Source organism: Protopterus annectens, chromosome 1.part2, assembly GCF_019279795.1.
Source record: "Protopterus annectens isolate FY-2018-M chromosome 1.part2, PAN1.0, whole genome shotgun sequence".
Classification (NCBI taxonomy): domain Eukaryota; kingdom Metazoa; phylum Chordata; order Ceratodontiformes; family Protopteridae; genus Protopterus; species Protopterus annectens.
In genome coordinates, this window is record NC_056727.1 from 754,359,203 (window position 1) to 754,380,960 (window position 21,758).

Genomic DNA, 21,758 nt, shown 5'->3' on the forward strand with positions numbered 1-21,758 from the left:
ATTGCTGTTTGTATAGCAGGCAGTGGCGCTTGGTAACCATTCTATTATGAATTTCTGGTTTATTTGTATGCTGAATGGTTGCTGTCTTAGTATTTGGAGTGCTGTTGGTAAACTATGACTGGCATTTACTTCAATTCAACATGACTAGCACCTGTGTCTGCAAGAGTGGTGATGCTTTGTTTATAATATACTTTTGTCCTGTATATAGGAATAGCTGTGCTTATAGCCACTCATGTTCTTCATATATATCTGCCTGTTGCATAATCACCAGACAGGTACATAGGGATCACTGCAAAATGTATGTAGGACATTGATTCATTAGGTGACAGATAGTAATATGTATACAACATAACCTAAGGGTTTATATTTCACATACTGTTACTGTGTTTATGATTGTCCAGTTGTTCTAGGGTGTTGTGTTGCATTCCAACTATTTGATGTTGTGTTACCCAATAATCATGTTGCATTGCTCATTTCATTTGCATATAGTTTTTATATTTCCCACTGATTTTTCATTTTTCTGTAGTATCATACTACACAAAAGTTATTTGGGGACCGTTACCATGGCTCATTGCTTGCACAGACACCTGGGTTACAGCTGTGAGAGATTCACATATTCACACCTCAACATAAATGTGTAAGGCACACATTCAACACAGGGAGTATGGATGATGGTATTTTCTCTGACAGTCTGCTTGACAGTATAAGGAGATATGTTATATATGACCCATTATACATCACAGTGGTTGTATCATGTTATTAATCTAAGTGTGTTCTAATAGTTTAGCACTTTTTTGTAATATAGACACATGGTAGTATTGTATGCCACAATGCCGTGGCATGCTTGTCTTCATTTGTAATTGGGATATATATACATGTCTGTGTGTGCTGGCTGTGCACATGTTTCTCAGACATAATAATGGCTAGTTACCAATTTGCTAGATAATGGCAGGATTTCCACAGATAAGCTTTGTAATGCATGTCATGTCATGTGGTGGTATAACCTGTTTGCATTCTATGATGGATGCAGTGGCCCAGACATGGGCTTCTATTGATATCATCCATAAATATAGATAATGGGACATTGGGAATGTGTAGAGTGGATGACTTTCACCCACTAGCCTCACTTGTCTTTTTTTAAACTTTATACAAAATACTTATAGACCATATCATCTGAGAAGTTGATTTCAGTGACACCTGCAAAGTATAGTGATATATCTTGTTTCTCATATGCAGGGATCATAGAATCATAGGAAATTACGAGGTTAAGGGCCCTAGGGCCCTTACAAGCCTAGCCAAGTTCTACCCTTATTTCCACAATCAGCACCTATTGCCCCTTTCCAAGAGGGACACAGGCCCATCCAATCATCCAGACTGCGTTTGAAGAGAGTCAATGAGATGCTCTGTTTGACATGAAGTGGGAGTCCATTCCAAAGGTGTGGTAACCTCTAGGAGACAAATCTGTCCCTTTAGCAGGTTCTTTTAATGTCACATACCAGGTTAAGGTCTTTAGGGCGAGTAACCCGTGTACCATTTGACTTGTGGATAAGCAGCATTTCCAGTAAAGCAGGATCATAGATTGTCTTATATGCAAGGCATAGATCATCTCTGAGCAGTCTGTATGAAACAGAATAAAGTGACAATGATTTCAGATGATCCAAATATGACAGATGCTGAAGACCTTCAATTTTCCTTGTGAGGAACCTTTGTGGTCTATCTAATTGCTGTATGTGCTTGGAAAGGTACATCCCAAAAGGGGAGCTGTACTCAATTATTGGCCTGATGAGGGAAGAGTATAGAGAGGTTATAACTTCTTTTTCTCTGAATGCAATGCACTTACTTATGAGAATAGCAGTATAGAATTCCCTTCTTACCACTGTGGAGACATGGTGATCAAAGGTATGGTTGCTGTCAACCTGTGTACCCAAGTCTCTCACCACTGAGTACATACTTAGAGTGTTGTTATTGATGTGGTAGTTAGCAGGAACATCACACTTACCAAAAGGGATGATACATTTTTTTGCATTGAGTTTAAGGCCATGACTTTGGCACCAATCATTTGTTTGTGTAACATCCTCTTGTAAGATGTTGATGTCATTTGGAGATCCTATGACAGTTCCTAGTTTGTTGTCATCAGCAAACTTTGTCAGTCACAGACCTTCAGTTTTAGTTGCACTTCAGAGAAATAGATTCCAAACAGTAGAGGTCCAAGGACTGATCCCGTGGAACACTACTGGTTAGAGGTCTGCTGTTGGAGGTGGATTCCCCTATTTTGACTATATGGGTTCTGTCAGTGAGTGATCTATCTAATAATATAGGGGGTTGATACCCAGCTGGGTGAATTTGTCAATGCTGTCTAAGTGGAAGATAATGTAAAAAGCCTTGGCTAAGTCTAGATAAGCTGTATGCACAGATATATTTGTCCAGGGCCTTGGGGACGGTCCCAAAAAAGTCTACCAGGTTTAACAGGCATGATCTCCCTTTGACAAATACAAACTGAGTAGGATTAAGTGTTTGCAGATTACCTATATCCTTGTTGATAAGATCCATGGTGATTTGCACCATGGCCCTGCAGATGAGTCTAATCACGCTAATAGGTTTGTAGTTCCTTCGGTCAGTGGAAGCACCACCTTTGTGCAAGGGGATAAAGGTGGCCATTTTCCATTCAGCTGGGATGACACACTGGCATACTGGCTTTGTGTGTGGCATGTACTGGCCAGGAAGGTGCCATGTTATATCATATAACTGTGGCTGCTATATATGGGCAGTCCTCCTTCACTTAATACATAGACTACCACTTTACTATTTGTGTATACACTGTGGAATTGCTGCTTTGCATAGCAACATTTCAGAATGCTCTCTTTGGCTTCTGCTACATTTTAACATGCTTGGCTTATTCACATACATGCCCATATTTTGGCAATTGGTGTACATATATGGTAATTTACATACATGTCTCTGCACATATTCTGAACAATAGGAAACCCCAATGTATCTTGGGACTGTGAACATTCAGTTAATCTGTGTTCCTGTGCTGAACTGTTGTGCATAGGACTGTCTTTTGCTTAGTCATACCCATGGTATATATATAAATATCCATGGCATGACAATATGTATGTGTATATGAATATGATACTGATTCTTAGTTTGTGTACCTATACCCCTTGCTGTTTGGCTGCACATCATTGTGTCTGTGATTTGGATACAGCAGTGTTTAGTGCCATCAGCAATGCAGTCTGCCCATGTGGCATACATTTGGCATTTGCTTCAATGTAGCTTGGGTGGACGTCTACACCACCCTAAGTGGTGTACACATGCATTTGCAACATGTTCCCTTAGATAGTGTTTCCCTGCTTTGTTTGCCTACTACACTTTGCTGGCATGTCCTCCTTGTTGTGGGCCCATGTTGTCAACCTCCCACCCCCTTTGTAGGTTTGGCATATATCTTGCACATATGTGTGGTATACGTTAACCTTCCTTTGTATTATCATTCATTATGATATCATTTATTGTTATAAGGCCACCTTGTACCACCCCTTTGGCCATTTTACACATGCAGGACATATGCACACAAGTTGCTGGCTATTGCTTGCATTACATCCATGTTCTTATTATACTTGTGGGCTATGTATTAACTGGAGGATTTGGTCATAGTTCATGTGCACATCCTCAAGTTTCTTATGTTGTATTCATGAATTTCTTACCATTTATTATTCCGTGTCATGTGTGTGTGTGTGTGTGTGTGTGTGTGTGTGTGTGTGTGTGTGTGTGTGTGTGTGTGTTCACGTTGCTTTATGATAGGCTTCTCTTAGGCCAATAAATACCACACACATACATCTACACTACTGTATTGCCTCTGGCATGGCATATGCATTCCATTTCACATATGTTTGGGTTATGTACACCTAATTATGTAAGGAGCAGCCAGTTTGTTGCTTTGCTGCAGTACTGCTGTTTGGAACTGTGCTTGGTCATTTACCTTTCACATGCATGGTTGGAGGTTCTATTCTTTCCTCCGCTGGTCTTCTCCAGCATTTCATGGGCTGCACTTGCCCATCTGTGATGTTTGGCTTACACTTGCACTGCTGACAGACTATTTGGGTATTGGATTTTTAATATTTTAATAGCTAATGTGTACTGTTACCCCTATTTCTTCCCCTATACCATAAGTCATAAGGATGACTGTCACACAGTCTGCAACATGTCAGAACATCATTGTGCATAGTTATATATGTATTTCTGCATTTCACCATGGCTGGTATGCAACCTGACCCTGTTTGTCAATTTTCCATTGCCCATATTGTAGTGTGTTATCTCTGTACCTTACCTTTCCCTTATGTTTAGCTCTGACCTTTGTCTGTCGTGCTTAGTTATTTGTTATGTGCATACCTTCTATTTTGCCCTTCTTCTCTTTCCCTGTGTTTTCCTTACTTTCTATTCTCCAAAGAAGTAAAAAATGGGGTCTATTCCCACCAAACAAATTTCCCATGCCCCCCTGTCCCTCAGATTTTCCTATTCCAACAGATCTCTTGTGTGTCCCGCTTCACCCATAACCCACATCTGCTTTTCTATCCCTATTTCCTTGGGTGTCTGCATTACTTGTACTTCCCATATATGTCTCACACCCATTGTTGGCTTCTGTTAGCTCTGGCAAAGTAACCATGACTGCCCTTTGCCTTTACTAATATTGTACTTGAAATCTGATGTATTTCATATTTTCCATGGAATGTATTTTATTAGTACACAACTTAAAGACATCCATAGTTGTTTGTGGACCTACTGAACAGATTGTTGCACCTATGTGTTCCTTAACATTTCCTGCAGCTTGCACTGGGCTTTGATTTCCATAGCTTTGGTGTGCAGTTTGACACACTTTTCATGTATTACAGATTGGCTGTGGCTGCTAGACAGTGCACTGATACTACTGAGCAATTATGTTTTGCACTGAGAAAATCTAAGTTCACTGAGGCATATTTGCATATTACATGCTTATCTGCAACTTTTGTGCAGATATCAGCGAAATGCACCCGATTTCATGAATGTTATGGAATTCAGCCCAGAGATTTTTATTTTTAAATTACCCAAACAAAAGTCTGTTTTATCTCACCTCACTGTTGTAAAAGTTGGTTAACATTATTTTATAAGCAAATAGTGTAGAGGAAGGTGATATTACAAAACACCAAAATAACCTTCTCTTGGGCTGTTTCTATTATTTCAAGTGATCACCCACAAAAGTAAAAGCTACTGTTTGTCTCTAACATCACTCATTCCTCAGCTTATAGGGCTGAGACACTGGTACAACAAATGTATTCATTTATTCATTTTCCATTTACCTGCTCCTTTCAGTTTAGGGTTTGGGGTATTATAACGCAGACTGATACTAAAGGTGCTCAATACAGAGGATCCGATCCTGAATGAATCACCAGCCCACACATTTATTCACTGTTAGATGACACACATACATACTCACACACACCTATGGGGAATTTAGAGAAATGCCACTTCACCTAGTTCTCATCTTTAAAATATTTCATTTTTCTTTATTTTTTTCCTACTGTCACTACCACCACCACCATTTATGAATATTTTTGCCTAAAGACAATGCTAAGCCTATAACATACTTCATTCACAAAACAGTGCATCCCTCAACACACACAACACTGCTTCATAATTAAACCTGACCCTTCCTATTGGGTCACTCTCAATACAAGCACTATATTTCACAAAGTACAACATAAGTGATGAGTTGGGTATAAAAATGCAACCCGTGGACAAAAAATATGAAAAAAAGACTCCACCAGCTAACAGTTATTGAAGTACACAGGATATGTATGACATACTAACAGTTTTATCTGAGTCTGTAAAATAAGCTTTTTTGTGACCATGGCATAAAAATGGTTCCATCAAGTCCAGTGTATTTCTAAAGTGCAGGTCTTTGCTTTGGATTCAGCAGTGGGGATATTTACTTGTGTTAACATTTTACATTTGTATGCATCATTGTTAGCTCACTACATGTATTCTGTATTTCAATTAATAATCATCAAAAATGACAGTATAGTGAAATGAAGACCAACAATCCGTGAACCATCTAGATGTAGCCTTAAAGAATATGACATCATGGTATATGCATACTTCTGTTCTTATAATTAAACAAGCATTTTTAAGGGAAAACTCACATACAGACAAATCATTAAAATATTTCTTATCTCCCTCATTTAAAAATCAGTAACCTTACTTGAGATAAAGTGTCCTAGGTTAGCATTAATCTCAAAACAATATCTATGGGAGATTCACAAACATGTTATGCATTTCATAAGGGATTTGTACTTCATAATATAAAGTAAAGGACTGATTGTAATTCAGTGACACAGTTTCTCTGAATCACAAATCCAAATGTACCCCATGTGTTGTTCAACTGTACTGAGTCCCATCAGTACAGAGGTACAGTATATGCACTGCTTCTGTGAAGACAAACTGCATTTTATGTTCTTCTAATTAGCATTAGCACAACAGCCAAATGTGTCCAAAAAGGACCGTACATTGTGTTTGCCTAGTCTCTATGAACTGCATACATGAAGTAAAGGGCTCAGGAATGTTTTCGTAGAGACAACAGGACTGGTGGAGCAGCATCTTTAAAAAAAAATGTGGTTCTTCACATATGGCAGAATCAGAGAATTGTGGGGGGGGGGGGGGGTTAAACTGAGAAATGGTGCCACAAATCTGGTAGCATCAGAAAGGATGAGGATTTAAAACAAATGTGTGGTGCCAGGGACATAGCAGTAATATGGTAGTGAAAAGCTTGAAACAAAGGCATGGTGTCTCAGATATGACAGCATGGAGGGAGGGAAGTATATCAAAACTAATGTGGTTCAAGGGATGTAACATTGTAGAATAGGAGGTAATGATCTTATCTCCTCAGCATTTTTGCAATATAACAGCTAAAAAATGTGAGGAATACCTCTCAGCTGTCCAGAGGTTTGCAGAATGTCCAGAGTTTTGCCTCACATTTTTGGTCTGTTCCTACTAAAATTGTGGTTTTCAGGCAGATCTCTGATGATGGAAGTCACTAAACTCGAGCTTTAGACATTATATCTTTCAAAAAATGTATTCTAATGCAAACATGTTATTCTACTATAAACTTATAAGATTAATATTTAAAAGGTACTCTGATCTCAGAATCAGGAATGTTGTATAAGCCAGGTTTTTGACAGATCTGGGATATCTAGCTAACGAAGGGTAAATCAGCTTTGAAATAAGTTTATTTTATTTCTGATTCTCTGAACGCTAATGTGCAACTTGTTAAACCCTTGTATTTGGGACAGTCACTAGCAGAGGGACAAAAATAATTGAATTACATTGCTGAGGACTATGATTTTGATGAATGTCATCAGATACAGAATACAATGAACAAATGTATAGTCACTTGGACAGTTCTCTTTAATGGCCTTGTGCAGAGCAGGTCTATCTGAAACAGCAAGCATTAAACACTCTTTTTGGAGCAGGGCAGATTACCAAAAAATTAGACAAATTATGGTAAGGCTTCTTAAAAATATTTGATGGCATTTTTTTTCTTCTAACAAAATGCATTACTGCTAGATTGTTAGAAAAAATAGAAAGGTATGTGTTTGCATTGAAACAGAAAATGAATACCTGATTCACAATGGTGTAGAGGGATAATGTCATTACTATGACCCAGGTGACCCGAGTTCAATTATTAGCACAGGAGTTGGAGTAGGGATGGAAAGGAGTTAGTGACTGATACTTGCTCCCACAGAAGAAAGTAGATTTGGTCACTGCATTGGCAACACATACAGATGCATATGTGTATTGCCCATGACATGAGCCTAGTGAGACCACACTGTACATTGCTGCTAGGCAGAAGACTGCCATGTGTGGTAACACACATGCATTCTCCTTAGAGATCACAAAACCTGCTGCTAGGAGGTGAGGGGTTCCTTCAATATCCCCATTCCTTCTCATAGATAATACATTTTACCCTCACCATGACTTAATGAATCATAGGTCTCTTGCGCTAGAGGAATGAATAGGCCACTAGAACATCCAGAATGCATGGCTGAATGCTCAAATGAGGACTTGACCAAAAAAAAAAAACATGTAAAAGGATCTAAACCAGGATCAAAATGGTTAAGTGCAAAGCAAAAAGAGAAAGAGAAAATATGACTTTTCCAGTTTAATTACTGCATTGTGAAGTAGGCCAATGACTGGATGGTGAGCAGTGGGAGTGTTTTAGGTCAATATATACAAGCTTAGAGAGAGAGAGAGTGGAAGGGGGCTGAGAGGGCAGAACCTGTTCATTCTCAAACACACACACACACATATGCGCATACTAGTGTAGTGGACTCATGTTCATGCCTCTATGTCATGCTGCAAAACCTGCAAACTTTTGTGAAGTCTGCAATAGGACTCACATGACGTGCAGTGGCTGAAAGAGCTAGCCACTGATGCATAGTGTTGCATGTGATGAAGTATTTGTGAAAAAGTGCAGGTAGCAATGAAGTGCCCTGAAAGCTGAAGGGGTCCAAAATTAGCTGTGAAAGATGTGATTTGTTCTGCAGTGATAAACAAATGTGATATTAGCACTATAGTTACTATACAGAAGTTATGTCTTTGTACCAGGTGATCTCCTGGATGTAGGGGACCAAGCTTTGGTCACCTTCTGTGTAGAATACATACAATAGGTTTATTTTTGTAATTTCACACAAGCAGAGTAGTCACTTGTGGAAAACGCATGGTAACTATTACAGCAAATAAAGTATAACAATGTTCCCTAGCAAGAAGAACATTTTTATAAGACAAAGAATTAAGGAGTCTTAAGTTTCTATTAGTCAAAATGTACTATGCTAGGGATAGAAAGGTTACAACAAAGTTTACACAAGACCTACAGGAAAAATACTAGTAAACTATAAAACTAACTTTGTTTCAGTGTTCTTAAGATTGTAACTACAGTTCAAAATTCTGAAATACTAGGTAAAGCACAACAAAATACATGTGATGTTTTGACAATGATTAAGGAAGAATGTGACACTGGGCCAGATTCTGTAAAGTTCGCAGAATCGGGTACATTACACCAATATCAGTACTAAATTTGCACAAAACAATGTAATATGTACCAGAGTGAACTCCAAATATCTCAGCATACAAAAGACTATCCCAGTAATAATGGCACACTGAACATTATCCGCAAGTAATTCATAAGTTATGAAAAATCGCTGTCAAAGCACGATGCATTTAAACAAAGTTATGGAAAGACTCTCACAGTTCAAGCATCCTGATAGTCTTAAATACATATCTATAACAGAATCTCTCCAAAAGGCTTAAGGACAGCTAATGAATATTACCTTAACTCAGTTAGTATAAAAATATGCTAACTTCCATGGATTCTTATGGAATCTGTACATTTTATAATAAAAAAATAAAAATAATAAAGGTGAAGGGCAATCATAGTCATATTGCCACAGCTAACATTAGCTAACAATGGGTGTGGGACTTGTGTGGGGAACACAGTTAATGCACACAACCAAGGAAACTAGGAGATAGAAAGGAAGATGCAGGCATACCTCTTAACTGTCTAGATTTCTGCAAAATGTCTAGATTTTTGCCTCATGTTTTTGGTCTGTTCCTTACAAAATGTGTGTTTTTTTGGCAAATAAGTAAACATTTAATTCACTAATTAATGACAGTCATTTGAGTCTCAGACTTCATATCTTTCAGAAAATGCATGGTAACACACAACCTTTGATTCTAGTAACTTATGAAGTTCGTAATAGCAGTTTTTAAAAACTGTCCCTATTTTTGGGCCTTTGTTTCCACATTATTTCTGGCTTTGTCTAGATCTCTTGTGCTAAGAGGTTGAGACATATGGATGCGCGGTATGGGTTAAGAAGAAGGACGCATAAGAGGGATGATGGAATGGGAAAGTCAAAGGGGAATGAGCATTTTTTTTTTGGAATATGCCTCATTTTTTATTATTTTTTTAAGAACAGAAGGAATAACAAAGATAGAGAAAGAGCAGGTACACCCACAGAACAGATATCACAACACATGATAGGAAAAGGTTAGAAAAAAAACCAGTAAGATCATGTAGGTTACACAGATAGCACACTGCTCAACACAAGCAATGGAAAGATGGCAAACAGGTGGGGATGCATACCAGCCATAGTGAAATGAAGAAAACATATACCTCTGCACTATCAAATTATGACATGTGGAAACTATATGTCTGTCATACCTGGATGTGTATGACCAATGGTGGATGTGCATTGTAGGGTAATAAATAAGGAGCACAGTGCACATTGGCTAAAGAAGCACATATCCAAGTAGTCTGGCAGCAGCACAAGTGTAATTCAAGCAACAACACAAATGAGCAAATGTAGATCTTGAAATGCTAAATAATTTTAGCAGAGGACAGAACAGAACTGTCAACCCTTCATGTAAAACAAAAATAACCAAGGACAGTGCCAAACATACACACATACTCCATGTCAAAGGCAACACACAGGTGTAGGTGTATATATATATATATATATATATATATATATGACTGTCAGGGGCCTAAATGGAATACACTTAAAAGAATGTCAGTACACATACACACACAAGTGACGCAAGAATATTTGCAAAAGTCTAACACTACTGGTTAAAAATATATCAGGTTGTGCACATAGATTTTAACAACTTACATTGGTTAACACATAAGTATAATGAGAACAAGGATGTATTGTAGCAGCAGCCAGCGACTTGTGTGCATATGTCCTGCATCCATAAAATTGACATACATTTTGCACATGTTCACCATGTTGCAATGTAATACATCACAATGGTCAGTAATTGCAAAAACGCAAATATATCTGCAAAATATAATATGGAAATATGAAGGTGGAGTTGTGGTGAACAACCTGGGCCCACATCAGGGAAAAGCAAAACAAAAAGGTAAGTTTACACATGCAAATGCATGTGTACATCACACAGCATGCTGTTGAAGCCAACTAAAAATACATTCAAGCAAAGTGTAAATATATGTCATATGGGAAGACTGATTGCTGATGTCAACAGAAAAGGGCATGTATAAATCACACATACACAGTAATGTGCAATCATATAACATCAACAGACATAGGTAAGCAAGCTAAGAATTTCAATCACGTACACATATCCTGGCATGCCAATGCTGAATTAACAACCACAGATGTATGTCACGCACCTTGCTCATTACTGTGAGCATCATTACAGTACATGAATGATAAGTCAGTAAATTCTCTCATGTAAAAGGTACAATTATGTGTCAGTATGGATCCAACTATGTGCACAGACATGTACAATCATCAGTTACTGTGTACAACTACTGGTGTAAGGTGTGAACCATGCGAATAAGTGATTGATGTGGAAATATAACATACATGTAATGTACTGTTAAAGAATAAGTTATCCTTACCACAGTGTGTATAATAATGCCACATTGGTGTGTGATGCAGTCAGAAGAGGACTGCCCATAGGTATGACATACCTGTATATGACCCCATGTGGCATCAGCATTGCCAACACGTGGCACACATCACATCATGCCAGTGAGTTAGCATGACAACTGTCATCCAAACAAAAGGGAAAATGACATGTACTTCTGTTGTATGTATATGCTAGAGCAAAACACAAATGCAAACATATCAAAGTGGTAGTCGATTATGAACAATATCTGTTGGTCAGTTTTCCCTCAGTAAAATACACATTTACAAGCTAATTGTTGCAGCACTGGCTGCAGGTTAACTACCACAATGCATGGACATCTGAATGTGTGATGAAAATGTTATGTCTTAATGTGTATCATGCACACATTTAAGCATAATTAAATATCATCTGCATGTTGGCAGCATAACAGAACTGGACCAAACAGACAATACTTATGAACCGGAGTGACCAGGGTGATAGGGCTGAGCCTCACAAATGACATCAATGGCTATCTCTGTAAACATGTCATATCCTGAAAGAATGTCCCCATCATGTCCCTCATCTGTTTTCAAAACACATTAATCACAACCTCTCAGATACCATCGCGATAAACATCTTTGCTCTGGTCCTTGCATCATCTCTTCTAGGGTTCAGCAGGCATGATGACATGGGCAGTTGCTGGTCTAGCTTCCTCATCATCATCAGAGGACTCCAGCAATGGCCTGGCATGTGCTCATTGTATCTGTCTGATCAACAATCCTCCAAAGCTCCCATGGTCTGTCATGATGAAATGCAAAACAAGACACATGAAAAGCAAATGACTGTCACTTCACAAATTCCCATGAAGATCAAAGCTGTCCTTAAACTATAAATGATGTACAGATCTGCAATATATCATAATTAATATTCCACCTACTTGTGAGTTCTGCAAATACAAATATTACATGACACTGAAGGGGTATTTTCATCCATTGAAGTTGTTATTTAAAACATAGTTCAATTTGAAATGTTGCAAACCTTAGCAAGTAGCACAAGTATTATCAACACAACTGCTGTTAGTGAATGGCTCCTAATGCATACAACACCTTCCCTGTGTCACTTCATTTATAGTTATGGATATGTCCAATCAGAGAACATGTCAGGGAGAATGTACACATCATCAATGTGAGCAGTTCAATCAAGGTTGTGGAATAACATACATAACACATGCTTCCCAGTGGGAATCATGACATCACCTGGACATTTGAATATTGGCCAGCATGAAGCATTGCAAACATAGGCAAAGTAGGCACATGTAATATATCCTGGAATTTGAATGAAACCGTAAATGGCACTGCCTCATGACGCGTTACCATAACTGAAATCTGACAAAATAAAAGCTTGTAAATGTTAAGATATTATTACTGGGACTTTCACAGTTTAATAATTTTGTCTCCCTCAGTAAACTATTCATCTGATTATCTGACAGCGAGTCATTATTCTCCTTTTTCTTTTCCTCTAACATGTCTTCCCTGAGCAGATATGTCTGTGTGTGAATGTGAATTGTACTTTTTGCATATCATGCATCATATGAACAGCCACCAGGTAATATTGTTAAAATGGAGACACTTTTTGCATGACAATATTGTGAAAACTATGCAAGCCATATGACAAACATCTGATCCAGACAGCATGGTAACTGGCTGAACCCACATCAACATAATCAATGCAACAGTAACAAATACTTATAATGTTCAGTCATTGCAACCTGTGACACATGAGAGTCTACTATATGTTATTCAAATTGTATTGAATGAGTACAACTGTATGCATGGCATACCTATTATTATTAGTAATGATTAGACCAAAAATGCAAACATGCTGATTATGCTTGCTGATTATGAAATGCTGCAATCAAATGCCTATCCACACAGTTAGCAAGAAAAAGAAGATATAAGTATGTTATAATAAAAAACACCCAAGGTGGTGCAGGCAGATGCAATACCAATGCTGAATGGAAGGGCATGCCACACAGTCTACAAATGACAGTATGAACATCGACACAACAGACACCCGTTCAATCTGTGAATAGACAGGCTATACACAACAGATGGGGACCCTGGAAAATACATCTAGGTTCATAGGTTGGTACTGAGCTATCTGCCCGAAGGCTTATATTAGCCCAGCCATGTTGTGTGGTATGCACCGCCCCTTTAGTAGTTCCCTAGACCCTTGTACTAGCAGCTAGTACCCTTGGCCCCTATCTAGTAGTGCTGTTGGTGTGATCCCCAGTGTGAACTTTCTGTTACCCATCCACTTATCAAGGTTCCTCTTGAAGAGTGATAGTGAGGGGTTCTGTCTTATGTAGATCGGGACCCTGTTCCATAGTAAGGGAAGTCTCTGCGAAGGCAATCTATCCCTCCAGCATGTTCTATTCATTGTTGTGTTGAGGTTTATATCCCTAGAGCATGTAGCTCGAGTAGATTTGGTTTTGCTAAGATGGAACATGTTCAACAATTCTGGGTTGGACATGGCTCTGTACGTTAGACAGAGATTGTTACTGAGAAAGCGGTATGCAACAGAGTATCTACACATACAAGTGTGCCAGCCATACCTCTCAAACTTTTAAAGCAAGAAATCTGGACAAAGCCACAAATAATGGGGGGGGCAAAGGCCCCAGAATAGGGACATTTTTAAATATTGCACTTACAAACTTAGAAAGTTGATAGAATAGCATGTTTTGCATTAGCATTAATTTTTCTGAAGGATATGAAGTCTGAAACTCAAATATCTGCCATTATTTTCTGACGTCACTCCTCAACAATTTGCCAGTAATTTGTCAGAAAACCCCAATTTTATGAAAAACAGACCAAAAATATGAGTCAAAAATCTGGACAGTTGAGAGCTATGGTATCAACCCATACATTATCAGCAGCACTCAAAACACTATAAACTTGTATATAAAACATTTATCTCAAAATATGTGTGACAGATACACAAACCTGACTATCATTTAGGTTGTGGCCTCTATTTCAAACACTATCTGCAGAAAACATGGTTTGATGTTAAATGACATTTCAGCATATCTGGATTTGAAAGAGACGTGTTATTACATTTCTGGCATGAAACACAGGAAGGAAGAATAATATTAGCTGGGGACTTAAATTTACCAGAAACAGACCGGAATAACATTGATTCTATGTTAGTAAGGAAATTATTCACAGCGTATATTCAGGAACAACAGTTGCTTCAGATTGTAAAAAACCTACCAGGGAACGGAACATACTAGACATTGTGTTCCCAAAGAAATTACTATAACTTCAAGTCAAGTTTTACCACCATTGATGTGTAGTAATCATGGGGTTATAAAGGTTAATTTGTTGTTAGATAATTCTGCCAAACTGAAATCTAAGCCAATGCACAGAAGATTAATTATAGATTATATGAAAGCAAAACAGTCACTATATAAAACTGACTGGAGTGAGGTGTTCAGTGGAAAAACTGCAGCTGGAATATGAAAAGTTTTGAAAGAGAAATTATTTGAGTGCAAAAAATCAAAACAATGTTTAACATCAGGATCTAGGCATACAACATCAGGTAGATATATTTCCATAAGAGCAAGATATCTGATTAAGGTGAGAGACAAAAAAATATAAGAAATGGAAGAGAGGTTGAACTACAACTTTGAAAACTGAAATAAACAAGCTGGACAAACAGATTAAGCATAATGTGAGAAAAGATCAAGAAAAGTCTGAAGAAAATTTATATAATGATATTGAGCATAATATGAGACCTTTTTATAGATACATAAGATGTGGAAGGAGTAAAGACACACAAATTGATAAACTGTGTGCAGATTCTAAAATTTATTCTCAGACAACAGAATATAGACATATTTACAAAATCTTATGCAAAACAGTTTGGCTCCACAAAAGGGGTGGTTTGTTGTCCTAGTGACATCAAAGTAACCCCAGATACTGGAATCAAATTAGATTATATTGAAAAAGAACTGCACAAACTGGACCCAAACAAAGCACAGGGAGGAGATGGAATTAGTAACAATGACCTGAGAACACTTCAGCAAGAACTTCCAGTACCATTATATCTATTATTCACTAGGTCATATAAATATGGGGAGATTCCTCAAAATCGGAGACATGCGGTTATTAAACATATTTTTAAGAGACAGGGGAGTAGGAAAAACCCAAAGTCATACAGTGCCTTAAGTCTACTTTCATGTTGTGGAAAAATAATGGAGAAGGTAATGTTAGATAAGTTATTGTCAGAACTGGATAGGTTGGGACTTGAAACCATATATCAGCATGCATATGCTGAAAACAGATCTATTACCACCTGTAACATGATGTTGTATAACAATATAATAACAAATACAAATGAAAAATTGTGCTATGATGTAATTTATATAGATTTAACATCAGCATTTGACAGGGTCATACACATAACACTGATCAATAAATTAGTACAACTAGGTATTGATGTACTCTTGATAAAATGGATAGCTGCATGGCTTACAAATAGGACATGGCAAGTATCATACAACAACTGGACAGGCGAAATCTTTGGTTACAGTCAGGGTGTCCCACAGGGCTCTGTCCTAGGCCCTTACTTGCTTAGATTTCAGCTTTCAGATATTTTTCATCTGATGTGTTCTACAGTCTATATGCAGATGAACTGAAATTGGGTAAACTGATTACATGTGTTATAGTTAAGGCATGTCTGTAAAATAACTTGACTAAATTAACCATTTGGGCACAGGAGAATAATATGCTGATAAATGCATCAAAAACTAAGTATATGAGATTTGGTAGGCATAAACTGAAAGGTGAATATTTAATACAGCAGACAGTGATCAAAACTGTAGACTCATTTAAGGCCCTGGGTATATGGGTAGATTCAGCTGTGAGTTGTTCTAATCATATCAACCAATTGGTTAATGATAGTTATAGAACTATAGGTTGTGGTTGTATAAAAACATTTATAAAGTCTAGGAAGCCAAAAATAATGAAGTCATTGTTTGTTAGTTACATTAGACCCAAACTTAAGTATGAAATAACAATATGGAAACCCTATAAGAAAGCAAGCATGAGTAAACTGGAAAGAGTACAATGGAAATATACCAAGGGTATCCATGGATGTGAAAATTTAAGTTATTATGAAAGACTAAAATATCTGAACTTGCACAATGTCTCTTACAAATATCTAAGAGGAGATCTTATTCAGGTTTATAGGGCATTTAGTGACAACTACCTCTGGGAATGTTTGGGGTTAACAAAAAGTACTAGAGAATCATCAGACAACCTGTGATGCCCCTGCACTGACCCAGACCATAGTCTTTCTCTGAGAGAGTTCTTAAATTACTATCAAACATTACTGCTGGGTCAGTTTGGATGACATCACTCTTTGTCACTTGCCTTCAGTTCCCAGGCTAACAGATACTAACACAATTTAAGATCTCTGTGTGAGAAGTACACATCTCTCAGAAGTTCAGCTGCTAGGAAGTCCTAGAGCAATAAAACACTTTACATTTTAAACATAGTAAATATTTCTTTCCAAGACATAAGAAACAATGTCTAGCTCTAGACATCCTGTCTTCTTGCTGCAATAAAACTAACTTTTATAGGACATTGTAAAACACTTAATTTCAACTTATTTTCTTTGAAGTTTTGTAAGTTAATCTTTTATGTTCCAGCAGGGTATGCTGTGGTTACATTCCTGAAGCTCAGTGCATAACATATAGTTTTGTATAAATCATATCAATATTCACAAATGACATAGAATTATTTACAAAATTCCAGATAGCTGGGTTGGCAGTGTCACACAACCTATGCAGAAGATTCTATAGGAATGAGAAGTGTACTAATTGGTTCTCTGACAGAGTAGCTGATGCATGGAACAGACTACCACATTACATTAAGGCAAGTACTAGTTATGATATTTTTAAGAACAGCCTGAATACTTATTATGTGAACAAGTGTTTTGTTATATTGGTAATTAATGCCCATGCTTGAAATATTTGTATGTATGTATGTTATGCACATGTATAGTATGATTATTGCACTTTCCTTACTGATGCATAATTGGTATTCAGGCATTCTAAGCAATCCACGTGGTAATATAAACATAAAAGCAGGTCTATAACAAGGATCAGATAGAAAAATTAAGCAACATACCTTACTCGATCCCTAGTTCCTCAGGCCTATGCATCCACTCAATAAAAAGGGCATGATTCCATGCTCCAGTCTTCCTTGCCTAAAAAAAAGAAAAGATCAACTGTGAATGATGCAGTCCATAAATAACAGTGATATACTTTGCTCAGATTATATAAAATGTATTTCTGAAGAACAGCAGGTAATCAACATACACATTCTGCAATGTTATAGATGGGCTTTTACATGTTTGAACACAGACTAGAGAGCATGAGATTCAAACCTGTACCTATAAAATACATTCAAACTTGAATCTTAACACTTAACTGCCTATCTAATACATATTAACTAAGACTGTCTATTGTGAAGGCAGTGAAAAGACATGAGTTGATGACATCACCTGAACAGGGGATAGGCTGCTAATATGGATCATAGCTTAGGATTTCAAAAAATAAACATCTGTTAGGCATGTAGGCAAATACTTAGTAAGAATGATTTCATGTCAGCATTGTGGTTACAACCATTAACAGCAATGGAAAACTTTCATTCCTTAGACACTGGGACAGTGGTGGGACAGTGTCATATACCACAGAGCTTCTGTTAACACACATATAAAAGCTTCTGCATGTCAGTGACACAGTAAAGTATGTGGGAGGGATAAATTTAAAGATATTCCTCTGTAAAGTGCACACCACAAAGCAAATGCATACATTAATGTATCTCCCTGCTCTGCAATTCAAATGTAAGTCTCACCATCTGACTCCCTCAAAAGATAAGGATGAGGTGGTTGTTGAAGTGAATTTAATAATGAATTACAAAACACTTGATACCACTTCTGAAAATAATACCCTATAGCACAACATTTTTTCAGACATATAACAAGCCTGTAGCAAGCTTTACTAACCATACACTTAAAGAGCTGTTGCTAACAGACAGTTACAGATAATAAATATATTCATAGGAAATTGAAAAATAACTGTTATTCGTAAACATGCACAAATTAAGTGTTGTCAATAAGCAGTTGTGCAGAGAAGATATGAGCATGTGTGAAGTAAACCAAGACAACAATTTAATGACATTTCCCCTATGTGGAGATGAACCCACAACACATCAAAATATAAGTGGCTGGATGGTTTCTTTAAAGGGCAAGTTAATAGGTCTCACACATTTCTTGTTAATGAACAGGTTTTGCTTGTGTTAAGTCATATTCCTGCAGATAACAGATAAATACAGAAACTTCCTAAACCTGTTTGCCATTATAATTTAAACAAATAACAGCCATCAACACATACAAGAAAACATGTCTAAGCAGTCAGACAGGCATTCCTGCTGGCTTTAAAAATGTGACTGTGTTAAGAGGAATGAAGTAAATAAGGTATTTATGAGTTACTATTCAGACATATACAGGTAGAGCAAGCAATACTGTTATAGTATAACAGGTAACTACGAAATGCACAATCATCAGAGGCCTAGTCACTATAGGCATCAGTGATGTATGAGTACAGTGGATGTGTGAAATTATGTCATTATATGTTGGAAAACATATGTATATCTACAAAGTTCTTAATTATTTATATTTTACCATTCTTAAATTAACAGCAATGAAATACAAACCATACTTACACGGAGAGTAGTCATCAGGTCTTCTCAATTATCCAGGTGAGTTAATCATCAGAACATCTATTTAATGGTATTAAAACATCTATCTTATGTATTTGAGACACAACTATGTCTAAATAAAGTGTATTTATCATTTTCTCCTTTTTCCTTACAGTGCCCTACATATCTGCACCACAACTGTTTCCCCCTAAAATACTGTTTGCCTGAATCAAATAGTCACGGCTTCCACCTCAACTAAAGAAAAAAATTTCAGTGTATGTTCTACCCAAGTTACTGTATATTTCTTGGTGCTAAGATAGTAATTAGAAGTTATGTACTCACCATAACGTTCCATCTGAGTAGGTGTATTCATTTGTCTGCAACCTGTGGGTCATGGATCCGATATCGGATCCGAACCGGCATGGTTTACCAGCTATGGATCCGAGCTCTCAGATCCTCCCCTCACCCATAATGCCCTGCTCTCCCTACATGACCTCAGATCGAGTTTGCCAACAGCATGAACACCCTGAAAAGGGTAACACATATTATGCAGGAAACTGAAAAGGCCAGGGGGATAGGAGGGCGGGATGGTTGCAGACAAATGAATACACCTACTCAGATGGAACGTTATGGTGAGTACATAACTTCTAAATCTGAAGTAGGAGATTCATTTGTCTGCAACCTGTGGGACAGAGTCCCCAGCTACCTGAATCTTGGGCGGCCATCATGGAAGGATATTCCGGAGCACCGCGGAGCCAAAGGATGCTCTACCCCTAGATGTAAGATCCAACTTGTAGTGGGAAATAAAGGTATGAGATGAAGCCCAAGTGGCTGCTGCACAAATATCATCTAGAGGAATCCTAGCCTTAAAGGCGGCCGAGGTGGAGACTGACCAGGTTGAATGGGCATGTACACCCTCCGGTGCGGGCCTTCCAGAAGCTTGATAAGCCAATAAGATGCACTGTGAAATCCAGCGAGATATTGAGACTTTAGAAATTGGCTTGCCCAAATTAAATTTAGCAAAGGAAATAAACAACTGGTCGGATTGCCTATGACCAGCCGTCCTGTTTAGATAAAATCTAAGTTGCCTGTGAACATCTAAGGAATGAAGCTTGTATTCACCCTTGTTTTGATATTTAGGAAAGAAAACAGGGAGGTTAATGGATTGATTAATGTTTGCTTCAGAAGCTACCTTAGGAAGAAAGGACGGGTTGGTCCTGAGGTATACACAGTCCGGATGAAAGACCAAGTAAGGAGGTTTGGCTGATAATGCTTGAAGTTCTGAGACTCTCTTAGCCGAGGTAATGGCTACTAAAAAGGCCGTCTTGAAAGATAAAAATTTCAGATCTACCGTAGCCGCCGGTTCGAAGGGGGGAGCGGTCAAGGCCTGGAGGACCAAAGAAAGATCCCAAGGAGGAACCACATGCTTTACCGGGAGCCTGAGAAGGAAAGTACCTTTTAGGAAAATCTTACACAATTTGGCAGACATCAGTGGACTGGAGTCATGACCAATATGATAATGAGAAATTGCCGCAAGTTGTACTTTGACCGTGGAACTGCTGGCACCATCATTAAAAAGAGTGGTTAAGAAGTCAAGCACCAGAGGAAGGGGAACTGTGAAGGGGTTTAGGCCTTTCCGCTCCGCCCACAAGGAGAACCATTTCCACTTACTGTGGTAGACTTTCCTAGTGGATGGTTTATGAGCCACCACCAGGATGGCCTTAACAGGGGACGAAATACCGGGAGTCCTGATCAGGAGTGGAACTGGAGCAGCCAAGCGGTCAGCTTCAGGTTGTCCAGATTCGGGGGTGATAAGCGGGATGGATGAGATATCAGATCCGGAATGGGATCAAGAATCCAAGGAGGATCCACTGAGTGAGACCTTAGGAAAGGGAACCAGATCTGTCGAGGCCAAAATGGAGCAATGAGAATCATTCTGCACCCCAACCGAGAGGCTTTCTGAAGAACTTGGAGCATCAGAGGCAAGGGGGGATAAGCATAAAGAAGACCGGGTGGCCAAGCATGCACCAGAGCGTCTCTTGGGGTACCTCCGGGAGGAGGTATTAGAGCGAAAAAACTGTCGCACTTGGTGTTTGAGGGAGGCATAAAAGATCGCAACAAGGAGTTCCCCACCGTGCGAAGATGCGTTCCGCTACCTGAGTATTGAGAGACCACTCGTAAGGGGTGAGAATGGTGCGACTGAGTTTGTCCGCCAGGATGTTGGACCAACCCGGAATATGCGTTGCTATGAGAAAGCGGTTGGTGGAGATTGCCCATTCCCACACTCTCATGGCTTCTCGACAAAGAGGGTAAGACCTGGTTCCTCCTTGTTTGTTGATATACCAGACAACAGACATGTTGTCCGATTGAATCGCAATTGTTCCCAAGGGAAGAAAGGCCTGAAGTGCTAGCAACGCTAAGAGCACTGCTCTCATCTCTAGAACGTTGATATGCAGTAAGGTCTCTGAATCGTTCCACGTGCCTTGGACCGTCCGGCCTGCAAAATGCCCCCCCCACCCGAGGCGGGAGGCGTCCGTTGTCACCATGGTG

The 21,758-nt window shown here is 38.4% G+C and overlaps 1 long non-coding RNA gene across 3 annotated transcripts in view; it reads right to left on the reverse strand.

Moving 5' to 3' along the window:
- Positions 1 to 21,758, reverse strand: part of LOC122791131 — a 1,637,998-nt gene that overhangs the window by 1,242,328 nt on the left and 373,912 nt on the right. For all 3 annotated transcript variants that reach the window (XR_006363110.1, XR_006363106.1, XR_006363113.1), the window contains exon 2: positions 17,634 to 17,712. This is a non-coding gene — a long non-coding RNA (uncharacterized LOC122791131). The remainder of the gene's footprint in view (positions 1 to 17,633; positions 17,713 to 21,758) is intronic.